General features: G+C 37.9%; 1 protein-coding gene across 5 annotated transcripts in view; it reads left to right on the plus strand.

The window, feature by feature from the left end:
- Positions 1 to 19,897, plus strand: part of LOC129732921 (uncharacterized) — a 391,879-nt gene that overhangs the window by 96,604 nt on the left and 275,378 nt on the right. For 4 of the 5 annotated variants that reach the window (XM_055694379.1, XM_055694375.1, XM_055694377.1 and 1 more), the window contains exon 2: positions 1,691 to 1,839. The exons of the other annotated variant lie outside the window; for it this stretch is intronic. The gene's annotated coding sequence lies outside the window, so the exon portion shown is untranslated. The remainder of the gene's footprint in view (positions 1 to 1,690; positions 1,840 to 19,897) is intronic. 5 annotated transcript variants of the gene reach the window in all.

Below are 19,897 nucleotides of genomic sequence, written 5' to 3' on the forward strand. Positions count from 1 at the left end.
TTTCGTTGTTGATATTATTCCCCACATGAAACGACGCGCTTTCGTACGATAGCGGCGGTATTAGCGGTGGATGCATTTGCCAACACTGACTCCAGTAAAGCCGTGTCTAATTTTCAATGTGAAAACACCTTTCTGCTGTGTTGGCCGTGCGCATTAGGCCTTTGCCAGGCTAAACGCGAAAAGCGGCGCGAACAGATTCGCCCGGCCGTAAGTTAATGTACAGCCGTAAGTAGAGCTGTACATTAACCTACGGCTGGGTGAATAGAATAGAATTCCTAACTACGATGCCGTTCCTGAATGTGAAACCACTATTTTCCTGCTATCGGAGCATCCTTGCCGGTTGAGGGTTTCGGCCTTCCTCCGGTGAAGCTCTGCCTTATTTCGGCAACTACACAAGCATTCTGGATTTTGGCAATCAAAACTTCTGTTGGCTGTCTGATTTTCAGTGTGAAAAGAGCCTTTAACTTTGTTATCGCTGATGCCTGATTACGATTTGGTAATATTGTTTGAATTAAATGTTTACAAAATATTACAAAATTGCTCTTTCTCCCATTCAATAAAACAGGTAATACGATGCTTTCGTCATACGCAAGTTCACCACTCCCGCTATCGGCGTAACACAAAGATGCAATCAGCGTCATATCCGATTTTTTTTTCAACAATAAACTGTCCTTTTCAGGACAACCAAACAAATGAATTAAAGATTTAAAATTTTCTCGTTCTGAGCTTTAACCAAAAGTTAATTATTTTAATTTGAATTCACATGTACATATACTCTGACTGTTGAAACCTGTTTGCGCCGCAAACTTTTCCTGTTCAGTGAGGTCGTATTTATATGTGCAAACTGAAATTGAGTGGTACTTCAACTTCATTTGCACAGAATTTTCAATACTGCCAATGAGCGGTCAACATTTATTTACTAGAAAAAATGACTGACACGCAAGCAGCCGGGTTAACTCTCTTGTAAAAGTATTCTACTTCAACCTTGCGGTCGTGGCTTTGCACACAACCCTCCTGTGATTTTTTTTCTCTCTCCAAGTCTCAACTCCACATTTTGAACGATGGACTTCACATCACAACTCTGCGACGACGGTCTCCATGGCGAATGTGGAAAAGGACAAATTGTAATGCTAGTCGTAAGCTTGATCAGCTGGAAAATAGACAATTGTTTCTGCTGCCACGAAAAGTTATCCTTTGAAAACTGGTATTTGAAAACAAAAAAAAAATCCAAAACTGTCTTCGACCGGTGCCGAGGAATATTGTTCGCAGTGCAAACAAGAGATCAAACCCCCCCGGAGGAAAAATTTCGAATCAAAACGAATGACGAAGCGTAAAACTTTGTGCGATGATTTTATCTTCGCAAGCTCTGACGGGGCGAAAGTCTTCTCTACATGCAATTATCTGAACTTAGCGGATTGATTCGCATCAACTGGAAAATTAAATTACATTAGCGCCAAGCGCTAAACGAGCAAGTCATTACCGCCACAATTACCGCTCTGTAATATATAGCCTAGTGTGAGCAACCGTTTTAACACTTGAAAGGTTCACCCTTTGTTTTGTGTTAACAATGTTCTCAGGCGACCTTAAAAGACGATCAAATCTAGACCGGACCAACAAATCCTGACCGTAAAAAAGGTCAATAAGAGCAAAAGGTTTTTTTTATCTCGCTTTTTTATTTTTTTCCCCCCAGCCATACTCGTATCGTGGCATTCGAAGACTGGACCCCTTTTCCGGCTGCGGTCGTTATCTGCATAACGGGAAGGACATTCATCATTTCGGGGGAACGCTGTTCCGCCATACTAGTTGCGATAACCGGAGATAAAAGCACGGAGGCAAAATGTGAGTAAAATTTATCGCTGTCGATGCAATTGTAACCAGAGACCACAATACTGGGTACGACCTTTTTTGCGAACCACAATTCCTCTCTCTCTCGGTATGGCTCTTGTTTTACGGTTTGAATTATCTAGATTCTGCCCAAGCTTTTGGAGAATATATGTGTGTGCATACAATTTTCCAGGAAGGACTAAACCGACTAACCGCCGTTCTTAGCCGCACTCACAGCTCGCAGCCATTCGCCAGTCAGTGGGCGAAAAGTTACGCCGAGATGACTGATATTATAATATATTATGTATAATCCCATTCAGCGAATGCATTATCGCGCAAAGTTGGAGTGTTGCCCTGGGACATTTGGGAACCTCCTATGCGATCGGTCTGGCTAGATTGCAGTATCAGCCGGGAAATGAAGGTGTTGACAGAGTCGTAACTCTCGGGGAAGACTTAATTTGGGTGCATCCTTTCGACAGTCTGGGCCTGGCCGGATGCTGGAGTTTTACGGCAAAGTTTATCACCTCGGCAGATGTTTCATACATAGGTTGGGATTGGCTTTTACCGTCTAGCGTGCACTCAATCTGCCCGGTCATTTGGACGTCATCGATTTATTATGTAGCGTGTAGATGTCAGTGTTGATAGCGTCTTTAGCGACGTTTTGGCACTAAATATTCGCAACTTTATGGCTTGATATATGTTCAAGAAAATTTTCTTCGGATTTTAAAATTCTTTCCTTTTTCTGCTGCTGACGAGTTTGATATTGCGGTGAACAGAAGCTAGAAACTCATAAAAAGCATTTATGTTTATGTTTGAGAATGAATTTTATTTTTAGACTCAAACTCTCAAACTCTAAAGTGTACAGTTACAGTTACAGATTACTATGACCAGGGCAACTGGTTTTCGGCTTTGTTAAGTGGTTTGAAGTTTTACGTCGAAATATGGTAAAATTTAAGGATTAAATGATCAAAAAGGCGTGATGAGATGAATATAGAAGCGATTACTCTATTTAAAGTATTTTATACTACCATAACTTTTTTCATTTTCTTACTTTTAGGGTGTTCTATTACAATCGCTGACTTAAAAACTCAATTTAAGGCATTTTTTATATTTGTCAGTGCACCGCAAAAGATACATATATATAATATTTTAACAATTGTTTGAACACAACATTAGTCATATCTGCTTTTTAAATATAAATAATGCAGTCCGGTATGCCTGTCTGATCCATATCGGCTTGGAAACTACTAAACCGATCGGCGTGAAATTTTGTATAAAAGGGTTTTACATACTTTACTTTTATGGTGACAGGTCGTTAATCCAAAATACGTCTGAATCCAAAATACGCCTCCACATCACTCGGTCTTGGGCTAGTCTTCTCCAATCGCCCCTAGCACCTGCCGATTGGGTGTCCTCCTCCACACCACACATCCAACGAGTACGGGGTCTACCACGGAGTCGCCGACCTCTGTCGAGCTTTCTGCTGAATATGCCACGTGGCTAGCCCACTGCAGTCGGCCGTGTTTCATCAGCTTGATGATATCCGCATGTTGGTATGCTTGGTACACCTCGTGGTTCATGTGCTTGCGCCACACACCATTCTCCAATTTTCCGCCAAGTATGGAACGCAGGATCCTACGCTTGAAAACTCCAAGTGCTCGGCGGTCGACCTCCCTCAACGAACAACACTCGTGGCCTTAGAGTACCACCGGGAGGATCAGCGTCCTATAGAGCGCAAATCTCGTACGGACATGCATGCTGCGGGACCGTAAAAGGTCCTGTTTGCGGCTGCTATCCGTCTCTTCACTTCGCGGCTAACTTCGTTGTCACACGTCACGAGAGTACCAAGGTACACAAATTCGTCGACTACTTCATAAATGCCTCCAACTCGACAAACTTCCACGCTCTCTACCAGCCACCATGTGCTTTGTTTTGGCAGAGTTGACCGATTACGCCCGCTATCTTGAAGCATGATGAAAAACCGTCAAGGATTGCACGAATCAGCTTAATCAGTTTAGTTGGGAAACCTTGTTCAAGCATAATCTGCCATAACTCGTTGCGCTTAACTGAATCGAATGCCACCTTGAGATCTATAAACAGATGGTGAGTCTGCAAGTTTACTTCCCTGTCTTGTCCAGGATTTGACGCAATGTGAACATTTGGTCCGTTATAGATCGCCCCTCCTGGAAACCGCACTGGTAATTTCAAACAAAGGCTTCCTGCAACGGCCTCAGTCTATGAAACAGGATGTGGAAGATAATCTTATACGCAGAATTGAAAAGTGTTATACCTCGATAGTTACTGCAGTCGAGTTGATGGCCCTTTTTGTAGACTGGAAAATGAGTCTGTCCAACCAGTCCGCTGGAAGTTTGTCTTCGGCCCAAACTTTTGGAATGAGCGGATGGATAGCACGCAACAGCTGCTCACTCCCGGTTTTGAAAAGTTCGGATGGGAGGCCGTTCTTTCCAGCAGCTTTGTGGTTTCTTAGATCTTTACAAGCTTCTTTCACCCCGTCTGAGCTTGGCGGATCCACAGCTTGTCCATCCTCCTCTAGTCTGGAAATATTGCTTCCAACGCATGGCCCCCAATGTTTCATCGGTTATCAGGTTCCCTTCCCTGTCGTTGCACATGGCAGGGATTGGCAAAGTCCGGTTCCTGATTCCGTTTACAACCTTGAAAAAGCTTCTCGTGTCGTGCCTGGAGAAGCATATTTCCGCCTTCGCAAAAGATCGTTCGCAGTACTCGCGTTGGTGGAGTCTCTTTTCGGTCGCTCAAGCCTCTCGATAACTCTCCCTCATCTGACCTGTCACACGATTTGCTGCCACCATCGTGCGTGCACGGGATCGATTTTTCTCATCTGTCACCTCTTGGTACTCCGCATCGAACAACGTGTTGCGTGTGGATCCTGCAGTCGTGCCCAACACCTCTCGCGTTGTGTAGCTGACAGTGTCGTGGATGTCTCCCATCGGTTCACTAATCCGTTTGTCAACCTTCCGAGTATACTCAGCAGCAACTCCGTCACCTGGCAACCTCTGGATGTCCAACCGTATCCTCCTCGAAGTGCTCGATTTGTATACGTTGGCCACAAAGATGCCAGATGTTTTTGAAAAATGTCTGCAACTGCTTGAAAAACCGGAAAAATCTGTTCGAAATCTGAAAAAAATCGATTCGTGATTCGAAAAAATTTTGCTCGCGCAGGCAAAAGTCGGCAAAAATCTGTACACATTTTGAGAAAATCTGCGCAAATATAAGGAGACTCTGAGGAACTGTGGAAAATCTGCAAATATCTGTAAATCAATAAAAATCTGCACACGGTCTTTAAAAATCTGCGTTTTATAGATAAATCTGCATATCTGGATCCCTAAGGACCGTAAGGACCGCACATCGATGACATCTGAGAAAGGGGTGTTGCCATTAGTGTTTCCGGATCTCTTTTCTCGCGAAGTACGTTAGTACGCAGGGGGGCAATTCCGTGCCATGATACAATAATAGATTTCGGTAAGGGGAGTAAGTGGAATTACCGAACTCAACTGAATTAAAGCGATGAGACTCACAAAACAATGCGATAAGGGAGTGTGGCTTAACATAAGGGAAATCAAGTTACGTTGCTAACTTAACTCTATTGGCATACGTACACTTTGCCACCCCTTACAAACTTCGCATCTTCAACTTATTCATATCGGTGTGGGCCCCTTGATTACAGTGAATTCGGCCCAATCGGTCTTGCCCGCTATGCTCAAAGAGTCTCGGTGCTGTGGCACGATCGAAACACCTAAGCCTGTAAATTAACGGCCCTCTAGGAAGCCATGTGACGTCATTCATTTGCTACAGAAACGCTGCAATTTATATGATGTACCTTTCGAAGGCCTTTGGGTGTCCTGTGTTCACTCTTTCGATACTTAAATCCAACGCAGCCGAATCTCGCTGTGGCTTAATCTGTCGTCGGAGGACACTAGCCTATGCCGTATGACTCTACACGAAAGAATTGAGCTTATGTTTCTCGCCTAGGTCGTAATTATGAGAGTTACCTTTGTTTCTTGGGATTCGCAACTCTCGTAGCAAATCTATCTCTCCAAACTATACGGTCGTTACGTGTAAGTTTTGCAATAGCTCATAGGGAACTTTGTGCAATGATTGGAATGAAGTCAAACGTGCTCGCGTTGCATGCGGTTATACGAGAACAGATCGTGCGGTCTATTGCATGGGCATTTGAGTTTTTTACCTTTTGTTTGCGGGCTTTTGGTTAACCGGCCAAATCGCAGTATCCGATGCGACAAGCTTTTTATTTAGAGCACTTTAGATCAGCCTCTCAAGGACGGCCATAAACCACCTTCACTCTATGACTGTACTGTGCAATTGTCTTAGCCAGGCTTTGTTTACGAGAATTGTCGTTGCAGAGCGAGAGCGTATTGTGTTTAGAGATTTATAGCGAGAGACTGGTCATTATACTCGCTTCGATTTGGTAGCGCTGTGAGTGCATGCAATTCGTATAGCTTGCACTTAAAGAAAATTTACGGTTTTTTCGTCATCAAAATCTCAAAGGTGTAACAACGTGCCGTGTTTCTGGCTATGGCGAAGGCCGGGAAAGGTTACTAAGGTAGTTCGAGACCCCTGCCTATTCTGGAAAATATACTTATTTATTTATTTCGTCCAGCAAATGTAAACTACATTCAATATTTCATTACAGTTGTTACTTATTGTGTTTTACAATGTTTTGTTTAATTTGTTTGGATTCTATCAAAACTTGTTCTTCAAACAATTTTTAGGGTCTTTTTGAGGTGCATATTTTCTCTGAATACTTGAAAGCGCTATCTCATTCACAAGAAAAGTTATAAGGTTTTTCCCTTTCAAAATACGCCCTTTTCAAATGTTTGTATCTAGTTAAAGAGCAAACACAAACTAAAACTATTGACTGCGTTTGAAGGGTCGTACTCTTCTGTATATAATATCTAAAACCTCGAGGGTGGATATTTTTCTATCTCAAATAAATCCAACTTGAACTTTGCGTTTTTGGTTGGATTTCGCGATACATGTCACATGCATGCTACTATTTTTTTTAGCTTTTTGTATTTGATCAGTATATATCACTAAACCCATACGTTTCAAATGCAATCAATAGTTTTAGTTTGTGTTTGTTCTTTAACTAGATACAAACATTTGAAAAGAGCGTATTCTGAAAAAAAAAAACCTTATAACTTTTTTTGTGAATGAGATAGCGCTTTCGAATATTCAGAGAAAAGATGCACCTCAAAAAGACCTAAAAATTGTTTGAAGAACAAGTTTTGATAGAATCAAAAATATAAAAGTTACATCGAAAAAACTAGATTTTTCAATGACACCCTAACTTGCTATATTAAATTCATCATACCGCAAAAAGTACGCAAGATAGAGACTAGCTTTCTTCGGCAAAGTTGTTTAGAATAAATGGATCTACAACTCCTCTGAACTAAAAAGAACGGTATCTTTATCAGCAAAAAAGTTAGTTTTGCTATTTTTGCTAAAAATGGAGCCACCCTAATTCTTATTTTCTAAAAAGAAGCGCCTTTCCAAACACAAAATATTTTGCAAATACACTACAAACTTAACTGTAAGCTGTTTTTTGCACAAAAAATTAAATACCGCTAAATCAACGATCTGGACCACTGTGCAATGCACAGTGGTCCAATAAGGCAAAAAGTGGAACTTAATTCCATAGCGCCTTTCAACTTCATCCTAGCTTAATAGTGTCTTCGGAGCAATTGTTTGTATGAATGACCCGCATAATTGCAAATTGTCAAAAAATATGAAAAGTGTAATATACTTAAAATAAAAAAATTAACTTTTTTGTGTTAAGAGATAGAAGAATAGTTTTATCAGCAAAGTTGTAGAAAATTCAAAAATATGAAACTTTGTTGAACAAATGAAAATCCTATCTCTTTTCGGTGCAAAGTTATAAAGTACACTACATGGAACTTACTTAAAAGTTAGTTTTTTGTACTTAACTTTTGTTAGTTGCATTCTACACGAAAGTGTAGTTCGGAGGAATTGTAAGAGCATACAAAACACACATTTTTGCCGAAGACCATATATCTCCAGGACTTTTCCTTACAAAGTTATATCATATTTTAGCTTATTTTTTCGATAACTTCAAGAATGTATAGGTTAAAAAGGAGCAAGTGGAATCATGATGTCAATAGTTTTTCTTGAAGTTAAGTTGAAGTACTATAAACTTCTTTAGGTTACATTTGTCCCAATCCACCCATTTTAGAGTACAGCGAACATATGTCACAGTAGGTTTTCATATATCAAAAATACTAACTTTTTTGTGTTAAGAGATAGAGGAATGGTCTTTTCGGCAAAGTTTTAGAACGTGCAAAAATATGAAACTTTGCTGAACAAACAAAATTTGTATCTTCATTGGGAACAGAGTTACAGAGTATTTCATGTAAAAGTTACTTAAAAGTTAGTTTTTTGTATTTAACTTTTGTTAGTTACATTTTACAAGAAAACTTTGTTCTAAAGAAGCATTTGGGCATACAAAACACACGTTTTTGTTGAAGGCCACACATCTCCACGACTTTTCCTTACAAAGCTATAGCGCATTTCAGCATATTTTTTCGATAACTTCAACAACGTATAGAATAAAGATTAGGTGGATTGGGACGGATGGAACTTATAGTAGTTTTGAGCACTTGAGCTAAACTTTGAGAAAAAGAATTGACATCATGATTCCACTTGCCCCTTTTTTCTTTATACGTTCTTAAAATTATCGAAAAAATATGCTGAAATGTGCTATATCTTTGTAAGGAAGAGTCCTAGAGATGTGTGGCCTTCAACAAAAACGTGTATTTTGTATGCTCAAATGCTTCTTTAGAACAACGTTTTCTTGTAAAATGTAACTAACAAAAGTTAAGTACAAAAAACTAACTTTCAAGTAACTTTTACATGAAATACTCTGTAACTCTCTTCTCAATGAAGATAGAAATTTTGTTTGTTCAGCAAAGTTTCATATTTTTGCACGTTCTAAAACTTTGCCGAATAAACCATTCCTCTATCTCTCAACACAAAAAAGTTAGTATTTTTGATATATGAAAACCTACAGTGACATATGCTCGCCGTACTCTAGAATGGGTGGATTGGGACAAATGGAACCTAAAGAAGTTTATAGTACTTCAGCTTAACTTCAAGGAAAAGTATTGACATCATGATTCCACTTGCCCCTTTTTAACCTATACGTTCTTGAAGTTATCGAAAAAATAAGCTAAAATATGATATAACTTTGTAAGTAAAAGTCCTGTAGATATATGGTCTTCGGCAAAAATGTGTGTTTTGTATGCTCTTACAATTCCTCCGAACCACACTTTCGTGTAGAATGCAACTAACAAAAGTTAAGTACAAAAAACTAACTTTTAAATAAGTTCTATGTAGTGTACTTTATAACTTTGCACCGAAAAGAGATAGGATTTTCATTTGTTCAACAAAGTTTCATATTTTTGAATTTTCTACAACTTTGCTGATAAAACTATTCTTCTATCTCTTCACACAAAAAAGTTATTTTGTTTTATTTTAAGTATAGTACACTTTTCATATTTTTTGACAATTTGCAATTATGCGGGTCATTCATACAAACAATTGCTCCGAAGACACTATTAAGCTGGGATGAAGTTGAAAGGTGCTATGGAATTAAGTTCCACTTTTTGCCTTATTGGACCACTGTGCAATGGTTTCACAATATAGATTATACTGACGCAAGAAGCCGTGAAGGTGTTTAAAAGCTGAGTTGTGAGAGCAATGCAGACGAGTCTATACGATTTGATATAATGTCATTGACAAAGAATAGCATTGCAAATTCACGGCGTTGTTCGAGTGTTTGCAGATTAATTAGTATGAAACGTGCTTCATACGATGGCAGAGGAAATGCAGTCCAATTCAAGTTGCGAAGCGCGTATAGAAGGAATTGTTTTTGAACTGATTCTACACGTTCTTGGTGGATAGCAGCATAAGGGTTCCATATGAGATTACAATATCCTACAATAGGTCTAACATATCTAATATACAATTGTTTGATAGTGTACGGGTCTTAAGCATTGTGGTGGAACCGCGTAATATAGCCCAGATTTGGACAGATTTTTAACGATTTTGACACCCTCCCCCCCGTGGACAAATGCCCATATAAAAACTTTTTTTTTGTAGGGACCGTGGACATTACACAACAACCACCCCCCCCTCCCCCCTAATCTGCCCACATGGTATGTGGATGGCCCCTAATGGAGTTCTAGTGGTGTTCTGTGAAGGTTAGCTTGGTGTCTAGGATTACTCCTAAGTCCCTAACTACCTTGCATTTTTGTACAGTTTGATTTCCTAGAGATGTTACAATAAGTGGTATTTCAATTTTCCGACTAAATGTTGTTGCGTAACATTTCTTGACATTTAGTTGGAGTAGGCTTTTATTGCACCAAGTGTAGAATAAGTTGACTTCTTTCTGGAATTCTTCTGCGTCGCTAGAGTTGCTGATTTCCATGAAGAGTTTCATGTCGTCTGCGTAGATTAATATGTTTATTTTTTTTAAGTATGAGGGAAGTATCTTTTACATACAATATGAAAAGAAGTGGACCCAAATGCGAACCCCGGGGCACCCTAGAGGTGACTGAAATGGGCTTTGAAAGTTTGTTTTAGAAGCGCATTTTTTTGCAGTTTGAAGAGTAGTAATGGTATGTCGATTAGGTCAAATGCTTTACTGAAGTGTAAAAGGCTTCTACGTGCCTACCATTATCCATTGCGTTGAAAATAAAAGTTACAAGTTCCAAAAGATTCGAGGTCGTTGAACGATCTTCGAAGAAGCCATGCTGTTCACCAGCGATATAGTTTTTTACTTGCTGAAAAATTTTGTCATTTACAAGTGATTCAAAAAGTTTTGAAATATAAGAAATAATGGCAATTTCACGATAGTTACGGATGTTAGATTTCGCGCTTAATTTGAAAATAGGCACTAAATAAGAACATTTTCAGGTTTCGGGGAATTTCCCATTTTTCAGAGATAAATTGAAAAGACGTTCCAATGGAACTGTGAGTTCTTCAGAAAGATTCTTCGAAAACATGGGAGCAATTCCGTCAGGTCCAGGCCCTTTTGATGCGTCTAAGCTTTTAAGTGCGTTTAGGACTTCGTGGTGAGAAAGTTGATTAACAGATAGATGATTGGAGATTTTCGGAGATGTACGAAGAGAGGGGTTCCATACAAATGAAACACAAATTTCGCACGACTCGAGAACCACGAGAAGCACGTGAATATTTCTAGGCATAACAAATATGTCCATGGTAGTTCGACACATCTCCCTCTACCATAAGGGGGAGGTTCCATATAAATGAAACACAAAATTCTGTACATCTCGAGAATAAATCGGGTAAATGGAACCAAATTTTACATGTAAAAGGCAAGTAGATGTTTTTGGGAGCAAAAAAATATTTTTGTGGTGATTCGATCCATCTTCCTCTTATGAAAGGAAGGGGTTTTTTAAAAATTGAACAAAAATTTCTCTGGTGGTTTGACACTTCTCCGTACTCTCCCAGAAAATTGAAACAGATAGTTAAACCAGTTTTTTCGGAAAACAGCCTGAAACGATCGGGATAATGCACAGGAGTAAAAAATCGACTCCAGACGCCATTTTTAAATTTAAGGTAGAAACTTCCGGTTTCTGAAAAACATCTAAACATGGCTAAATACCATCTAATATGGATGTTTCCGGAACCAGAATGACGCTTAGAGACCAAAAATTGTCTCCAAATGCCATTTTTATATCGAAGGGTTTCTGGGAAACAGTGGGAGGTGACCAAATACCATTCAATATGGACGTTACCGTAATCATGATGATGCACAGAAGCTCGAAATCGACCCCAGATACCATTTCGAATTCAAAGATGACGACTTTCGGTTTCTGGAGAACAACTGAGAATGATCGAATACCACCCAATATGGGATTTCAAGAATCGAGGTGATGTACAGAAGCCAAATGGCGAGAATGTTGTCATCATTCCGATAAAACCAATCAATTCAAACGGTTGTCTTTTGACATTGATCGTATCAAATATTCGATTCCTCATGTTTTTGTAGACTACAAACAAATCGCAAGGAATCAAGCAGTTTGGAATGTTCAAAATTATTTTAATAAAGAAAAAATGGGCACAGTACAGTGGGGCCGTTTTAAAAAAAGACGGTCAAAAATCTTTAATTACTTTTCCTTACATTTTAGAAGTTTGGTGCGGCAGAGGTTCAGAATACTAATTAGGATTATCCAACATTTTCATTTAATTGCTTATTAAGCTAGTATTACAATTAGGAAAATTAACTTTTTTATTCTACGAAAAATTCAATTTTTGTCTTCGGCAAAGTTGTAGAACTATCAATTTCATGCAACTTTGTCGAAGACACAAAATTTATAAGTCTTATCTCTGAAGAGATATAACTGTTTTTCTTTCTTTCTGGTTACCCTAAAACTAGTTTTTTCACCTTAATTATATCTCAACTACTTCTGATCAACTTGAGATCTGGTAAGTTTAAGATGATAACAAAATACATTTTTTCTCTAGAAAAAAAGTGAATTCTGTCGAAGCAACTCCGAGATATTTGATCATCTTTTTTTTTTTTCAAAACGACCCCACTGTGCAGCAGTGAAACGTGTTGCTTTTTTTTTCTTTATTAGAGAGGCTTTCAGCTTTTGGCTGGTTCGCCTCATAAACGTGTTACTATTATACCAACCCATCACCCTATTTTTCAGCTAATGTCTAAAACATATATGTTACAATATTATGACCATTTATCAAAATTTTCTAAAATACAATCAATTCATAATTCATAATAATACGCACTTTTGAACTCATTGATTACTCTTTAAGTTCAATATGCGCCGGAATCTATACGCTTAGTTTCTTTCCTTATGTAACTGTTTATTGTTCTCATTTGTACTGCTAAATACATCTTAAAAATACAATTTCGTAGATATGTTGACCCTTATACCCCCATTTACTTTTTTAATAAGTATTAAATATTCACGAAAGTTCAAGAATCCAGGACGCATTCTTGAATTTTCGTTGGGAGGGTTTATTATCTTCTAATAAATTGGTGCGAATGTGGTGCAGATATTATTTATTTAGAAATAGTTGAATAGGTTGTTTATAAGACACAAGCCTAAGGTCAATGTCAATGTTATTTTTTGCAATAGGTTTGGAAATACATTCGAATAGGGTTGATGAATTTAATTGTGTGCAGCGGTAAGTTAAAGTGATAATCCTCGTTCAACTCTTTTTTTATGAATTAATTGGTAACCTTGGAGAGAAGTGTTGATTTTTGATTGCCGTTTACCAATCACACGGGTTGATTCTAGTTCTCTTGTTATTCTTCGCTTCGCACACACTATATTTAACTATTTAACATCCCAAAATCACAATTTTGGGACGCATGGCTATTTGTCCTATCGATTGCTGTAGGAAAAAAAATCCGTTGGAAAATGACTGCGTTTCGAGCATTCAGAATTGGACAATTTTCTTGACGCTCTCGATGTTTACGGGTTTTCAATTTGTTCTCCTCAGCATGCAGCCAAACCGATATCATTCCAGACTTCTAGTTGTTTTGGTTGAAGAAATACCTCATTCAAAATAACAATTTTTTTCTGAAGACTTCTGATACAATACAGCAAAATAAACGAGAAAGCCAACCAATGCTTTTTTTCCGTACAAACCACCATTTCAATCATCATTGTGACTTTTATTAAAAGTTAACAAACCAGCAGCACTTGTTGAATTTTCCAGTTCAGAAAGGCTGGTAATAATCTGACTTCTAATCAGTTTAGACAACGATTAATCGAGTTTCAAAATAAAACTCGTAATATAATCGCCTCAGATATCACCCCGACATCGTTTGCACAACCCATTCGGCGTAGCGCTCCACAAAAAAACTTTTTAATAAATTAGATTCATTAGCCAAAATGTACACATACGCCATTATTCTGCCTCTGAATGGGCTCGCATATATTGTTGAAGTCTTCGGCGAAACTCAAAAAGCACTCATCTCATTTGCGCGACTTTACTTCGTTTTTTTTTTCTCTTACTCTCTCTCGTTAATCCACCCACGAACCATCTCCAAAAGAACTGTTCAAACATTTGACTTGTCCTTGGTGCTGACGGATTTTATTTTTCTTTTTCTCGGCGTTTTATCTCTGTGTTCTTTGATTGCAAGTATTTGCGTAAAAAGTAAAACAATGCAGTGTGAGTGTGAGATTTGTTGCCGTCTGTCTGCGCCACTTGGTCGAGCTACGCGTCGAGGCTAATTTGCCCTCCACGCCGTGGGACTTTTCGAAACTTTATTGCTCTGCCAGACTTCAATGTAGGTACAAACGACCAAACAGCAGATTAGAAGAAAACATCTTAACGCGCCATAAAAGTTGCTCCTCCCACCGAGGGGGAGCCTGGAAGTAAGTAATAAAATTTACCACAGCTGAGCGACTGAGTTGAGTTTGGCAAAGCTTCGAATAAATTGGTTCCAGTGTTCGACCAGCAAAAGTTTACAAAGTCACAGAATAGGTTGCTCCCTTGTGGCTTAACGATGCTTTTCTTACTAAGCTTGATTGGTTTTGAGCCACGTGATACATTGCGCTCGGTTCGGTAAATTAATTCTTACTTAAGAAAGATAGATTACCAACAGACAGTGCCATATTTAATTATTCTGTGTCCAATTAATTACTGCCAAGAAGGTGTGAATTTCAGCGCCTCAACAGATGACACATCCCAGCTCCATAGTGCTATTGCCAGCTATTTATCTTGATGGTAGTTAATTCCTTGTCCTTCGAGGTAGCGATCCCTACTTGGCCCGGCCGGGGGCTAATGAAGACTTACCCAGCAGATGGTCTAATTTTACTTTGTCAGCACATCCCCAATTTTATGACTGCTCACGTTTCTCATTCAATTTTCCACGTTGCGCAATTAGGGTCTGCCATTCCGGTGCTTACTGCTAGGGGCGAGTGGTAAGCCACAATTTGTTCATCTCTAAACTAAAAGCGAGTACCGACCCAACCCAAACATTGTGGATTTAGGGACTCGCTTCCCGGCCCCGCTTTGTCTTCCCACATAAGACCTATTCCATCTTCTAGGCACGTACATCTTCTCGCTTCTGGTTGTTCTTTGGTTATCCTATTGTGCGCTCAAAACATGTCCTTTTCGATGATTTATGTTTATACCGTTCGAATTTCGCATGAAAGCTGTTCGGCCTTTGTTTCTTGAGTGATTTTTGCAAACAGCAGCAACACGAAAAAAACACAAAAAAATCTCCTCATCTGATCCGTTCGTTGTTCCGACATGTAGGCGGAAGGTACAATATTAAGGGCTGAAAGAGTTTCTCTTTTTTTTCTCCTCACGCTGTGCTGTGTGAAACCCGAACCTGTCACAATTAATCATCCACAGCGACCGCACAAAAAAAAAGCACGAGAGGGCACAGGAGACCCGACATGATGCTTATCGCAGAACGTACGGGCCGGAACAAGCAGTAAATGTTAATTTGAGTAAGCTGTAATATTTTTCCGCTTGACACGCGCACACAAGTGTGAGCAAAAATAAAGATCGCGGTTTATTGTTTCGGTTTTTTATTGCTCTGGAAGACACTCTCCCGGATCATTAAATTATCCGCAGCCGCGAGTAGGATTTTCTTCTAGGACAGTATGAGGGTAGGATAATAAAATATGAACATTGTTCCATTCTGGATACATTATTGCTGAGGTTGATCTCCGTCTCCGTTAATTTATATTGTGGGGCTTGGAGTCTTTTTTGCTTTAGATAAGTTGTTAGCGCTATACAAATGAGGAATCTCTCATTTCTTTTTGGTTACTTAAGTTTTTAATTCAACACTGTTTTTTTGAAGGATTCGCGATTTTCCTACGATTAGTTTATATGTATAACAAAATACAAAGCACCGCACTACATTCGTTAAGAATTTTTTATCCATAAAATTCAATCTTGAGAACACACGCATTATAAAATTACGAAACTGAAAGCATTTTCTGATTATTTAAGTGAACAGTGATTTGTTCATCGTATTACTGATCATTTATGTCATTAAAACTGTGATTATTTTGATTTTATTCCACTTTTTCAACAAGTTGTGAATTCAGTATTGAATAATAATAATCCTAAATGCCAAAAATTCAAATTTATAAATGGCCTAAAATAATATTATTGTTATGAGTCTTGAAGCAACGTAAATTTAACAACAGAGTTTCGAAACAAATGTTAATCAGAAAACTGAAAATTGTAGATTTAAGTCTCAGTGCTAGCAGGTAGTTCGAACTTAAAACCGGTATATCCAAATAGTTCAATAAATGACCGCTCATACGGAGAGACTTATGTATACTGGATGATATCACACATCAGTGGAATTTCTCTGATAGTTTTGAAAAGCCGTCGTTTGTGATTGAAAACACAGCTGATAACAAAAATACTTAAGCTACCATCCAAACGCCCAACGAATAATTGATTCCTAACAATAAACTCGATATATTTTTCATTTATTTTTCAATTCAGAAAAGTAGAAGTACTTTGTTATAGTACTTTAACATATTAAACTTATGTTAAACAGTAAAAATAATAATTTTTCCCGGAGTTTTGAGAAAAATAATTATTTATGACAAACATTATGCATTTTTAATCATTTTAATTTATTTATTATTGAATCATGCCTTTGAAACTGTTAATCGGATTAAGCAATCGTCAAAGACAACGTTAAAACTATTAAGTAATCTTCTAGCGGAAAGATTTACCCAATAATAGGAAGATTGACCACGAAAATCTTTCTTATTTTGAAGTGGGACTTCGTCTTTGTTTTCTATACTGGTATGCATTCTGTAAAATTGGAAATGAAACTAGTAAAATTAACAGAGTCTCCCCGTCCCAATAGGTCAATATATGTTTGCTTCCATGAACCTAGACTAATTTGATGTCTCGAAGGTAGAGGGTTTTCGAAAAGTTTGAAACAACCCTTTTCTTGAACATTTTTTAAACCTGCTGTTAGAGCGTAATAGAAACTGATGTCTTGAAGGAAAACATGCTGGTAAAAGCAACAGTACCGTAGAGTATATGTGGAGCAGAGCGCCGCTAGTTTCTCGTTGTCTATCATTGCAGCGGGCACGACTTCTATTCGCGTGCACTCAAAACGGCAATGCTGCTACTGATGGTGATTGAAAGTGTATCTCATGAATATGATTACCATAAAAACTATAAATTACTCAACAAGAATTGAAGATTTTTGCAACGGTTATAAGTTATTTTTATTTATTTTTTATCTTAGATATTTACCGAATAATCGTGACCGACATAATATCGAACGAGTTAGTCCCTAAAAATACTAACTTATAGAAGAGCAAGAGCCGGCGAGTGCTTATGAATTTGTTGAGCATGAGCATAAGCATTGACGACCGTACATATCGTAGTTGCACCTCCGTGATTGACCTGAGCTAGTGAAGTTGCACAGAGAACCACATAGATAGTTTTTGGGATGTTACACCATCTTTAATGTACAACAATTCAGTAATTCCCACAAGATCAATAACGGCGCCGGCCACGACCTTACAGTCGTTGGGGAAAAATAGGAAGAGGATTGTTAGTTCGACAAACGTTGTTATGAGACCGAGTTCACCTCTGCAACTCTACGGATGTCACAGGAAGGGTATTTGTGTTAGTATGATGGGTTAGGAAAGATCAGGATTCACCGTGGTAGGCAATACGATCAGATATTTTCAAATCCCGCTCGCGAAGAATAATCTTTTAAACCAAATAATAAATCGTCAGATACAAAAGCTAAGCGCGAATCAACGAGCTGATTCGCAGGCACCGATTTTCATGCCCTGTGAAAGTAAGCTACGCGATCACCAGTCACAGCAAACCGAACTTAAACGATTAATCACTATACTTAAAACAAAACCTATCTTCCTTTTTTTATTTTAGAATCAATAGAGTTGATATATTTAATAATAAAAAAACAGTACACTAAGGTCGCTCTTTACGCGTTTTTTTACGCGGATTCCGGAATTTACGCGGCACGTATCCCCCGCGTAAAAAGCGACTTTAGTGTACTGTGAACATTTAATATATTTCGCGATAACGTTGTTTGAAGCGGCCACTATACGGTATCCAGTTGGTATCTTCATCACATTTGACATGTGACCTATTTTCGAACGCGAGTTGTGAAAAGTAAATTATTTTCAAACGCGGGTATGGTCGCATCCATGTTATCAAACGTTAACGCAAAAAATACTTAATATGTAAAAGATAAAAAAAAAATTAAGAAAAATAGTAGGAGGGTGGTAACCAAGACACGACCGCATAGTTGACGTAGGACTACAATAATTTTATAATTTTATTTTGAAACTATGTTTGATTTGAGCTCGTTTTACTTTTGTAGTTTGCTTGATTTATTTTAACCAATTTAAGCTCAACATCTTCCAAAAGAAAGGTGTTTTGGTTCTGGTGGTAATATCAAGTAACTAGGTCGTCAGCCCAAATTCATCAAGCGACACCTCCAACGACTTGAAACTAAAACTAGTCCATTGGTGGCCATTTCTACTGTTAAGGTCGTCTTTGACCATTTAAAAAGTAAAAAAAGTCATGAAAAAACCGTTCATTATTGGCATGGTTCGATTTTGGCAACAGAAAAAATACTGAGGTGTTGCCAAAATCTAACGGGGTCTGTATTTTGATTATTTCTTTGCAGCACTCTATCTTAGAAGAAAAAATATTCTCTTTAACATTCACAATGGTCCAGAAACCAAATTTAGGAGAAAATTTGGGTCTAGAGCTCTATAGCAATGTTTTAGAAAAAAAACTTTATTTTACAAAGTTACTTAAAATTACTGGAGCTATAAAATTGTAAAACAAGGTTTTCTATCTACAAAAATAAAAAAGTTAGATACTTGGTTTTCCCCTAAATTTGGTTTCTGGACCATTGATGAATACCTTTCATTCTAATACAGCGAATTTTCTTTAATGCGCGAAAAGGCAACCTTCTATAAAATATTTAATTGAGTACGATTTAGTAGAAATTAAACTTCCTTCTATATCTATTTGTCTTGTTGAAGTTGGCTCACTCACCGATCACAAAGCGGCAAAGATGTCACATAAATTTTTTTCCTGTAATTACAAGCTCGTGGAAAAAATATCGATAACGAATTACAGTTTTAGAAGAAAATGTATATTCACAGAAAATTTGAAATGGACATAGAATTTTATAAACATGTTAACATTCAATTCAGGTCAATTTAAACATTTTATCAGTATACAGAATCAATCAGAAAAAAATTTGATCAGTTTCAAGATACCAAAGAACAACGAAGATACCATATTTGAAAGTTATATGTCCGTTATCTTCGAAAATAAACTGGGCTAGAGTGATGCACAACATTAGCCTCAGCAATTAATGTTTGCATAGCGTTGTTCAATTACAAGTATGGTTATGGAAAGTAATATTTTCTTGCAAATGCTAATTCAAAAAAATTTCAATTGAAAAATACAAACACTAACGTCGGAACTCTAATATCAAGATGAAATGAATTTGGTTTTTCTCTAAACCGCCACCGCGTGATGCAACTAGTATTGTCATATTGGACTAAATTCATTTAGCTAGTAAAATATAATCATCAGTACAGCTCGTTTAACTACCTATTAAAAGATCTGTACGGAGCATTTTGGTTTTCTATTGTCTTTTAAATACCCTATATTCAGTTATTTAAATAAATCTAAAAAAGGCAGAGTGTAGAGTTCAAAAATAAACAACGCATTTTGTTGTCCCCGGCGACGCAGCCTATATTGCGACATCCGAAAAATCATATTGAATTCTGATATTTGCTGCTATACGAAACTGTGCGTCAACAGTGGCAATGTAGTTTTCACTTGGCTTGACTGCACAAAAATGAATATCAAGTTTTCCTGCACTGATAGACAACGAGGAACCAGCGCTCTGTTCATACATTACTTGGTGCAGTACTGTTGCCTGTGCCATCATATTCTCCTTCAAGACATCAGTTTTATTAACATTCACATATTTGTTAACAGCAGAACGTAA

This window comes from Wyeomyia smithii, chromosome 3 (genome assembly GCF_029784165.1).
Source record: "Wyeomyia smithii strain HCP4-BCI-WySm-NY-G18 chromosome 3, ASM2978416v1, whole genome shotgun sequence".
Classification (NCBI taxonomy): domain Eukaryota; kingdom Metazoa; phylum Arthropoda; class Insecta; order Diptera; family Culicidae; genus Wyeomyia; species Wyeomyia smithii.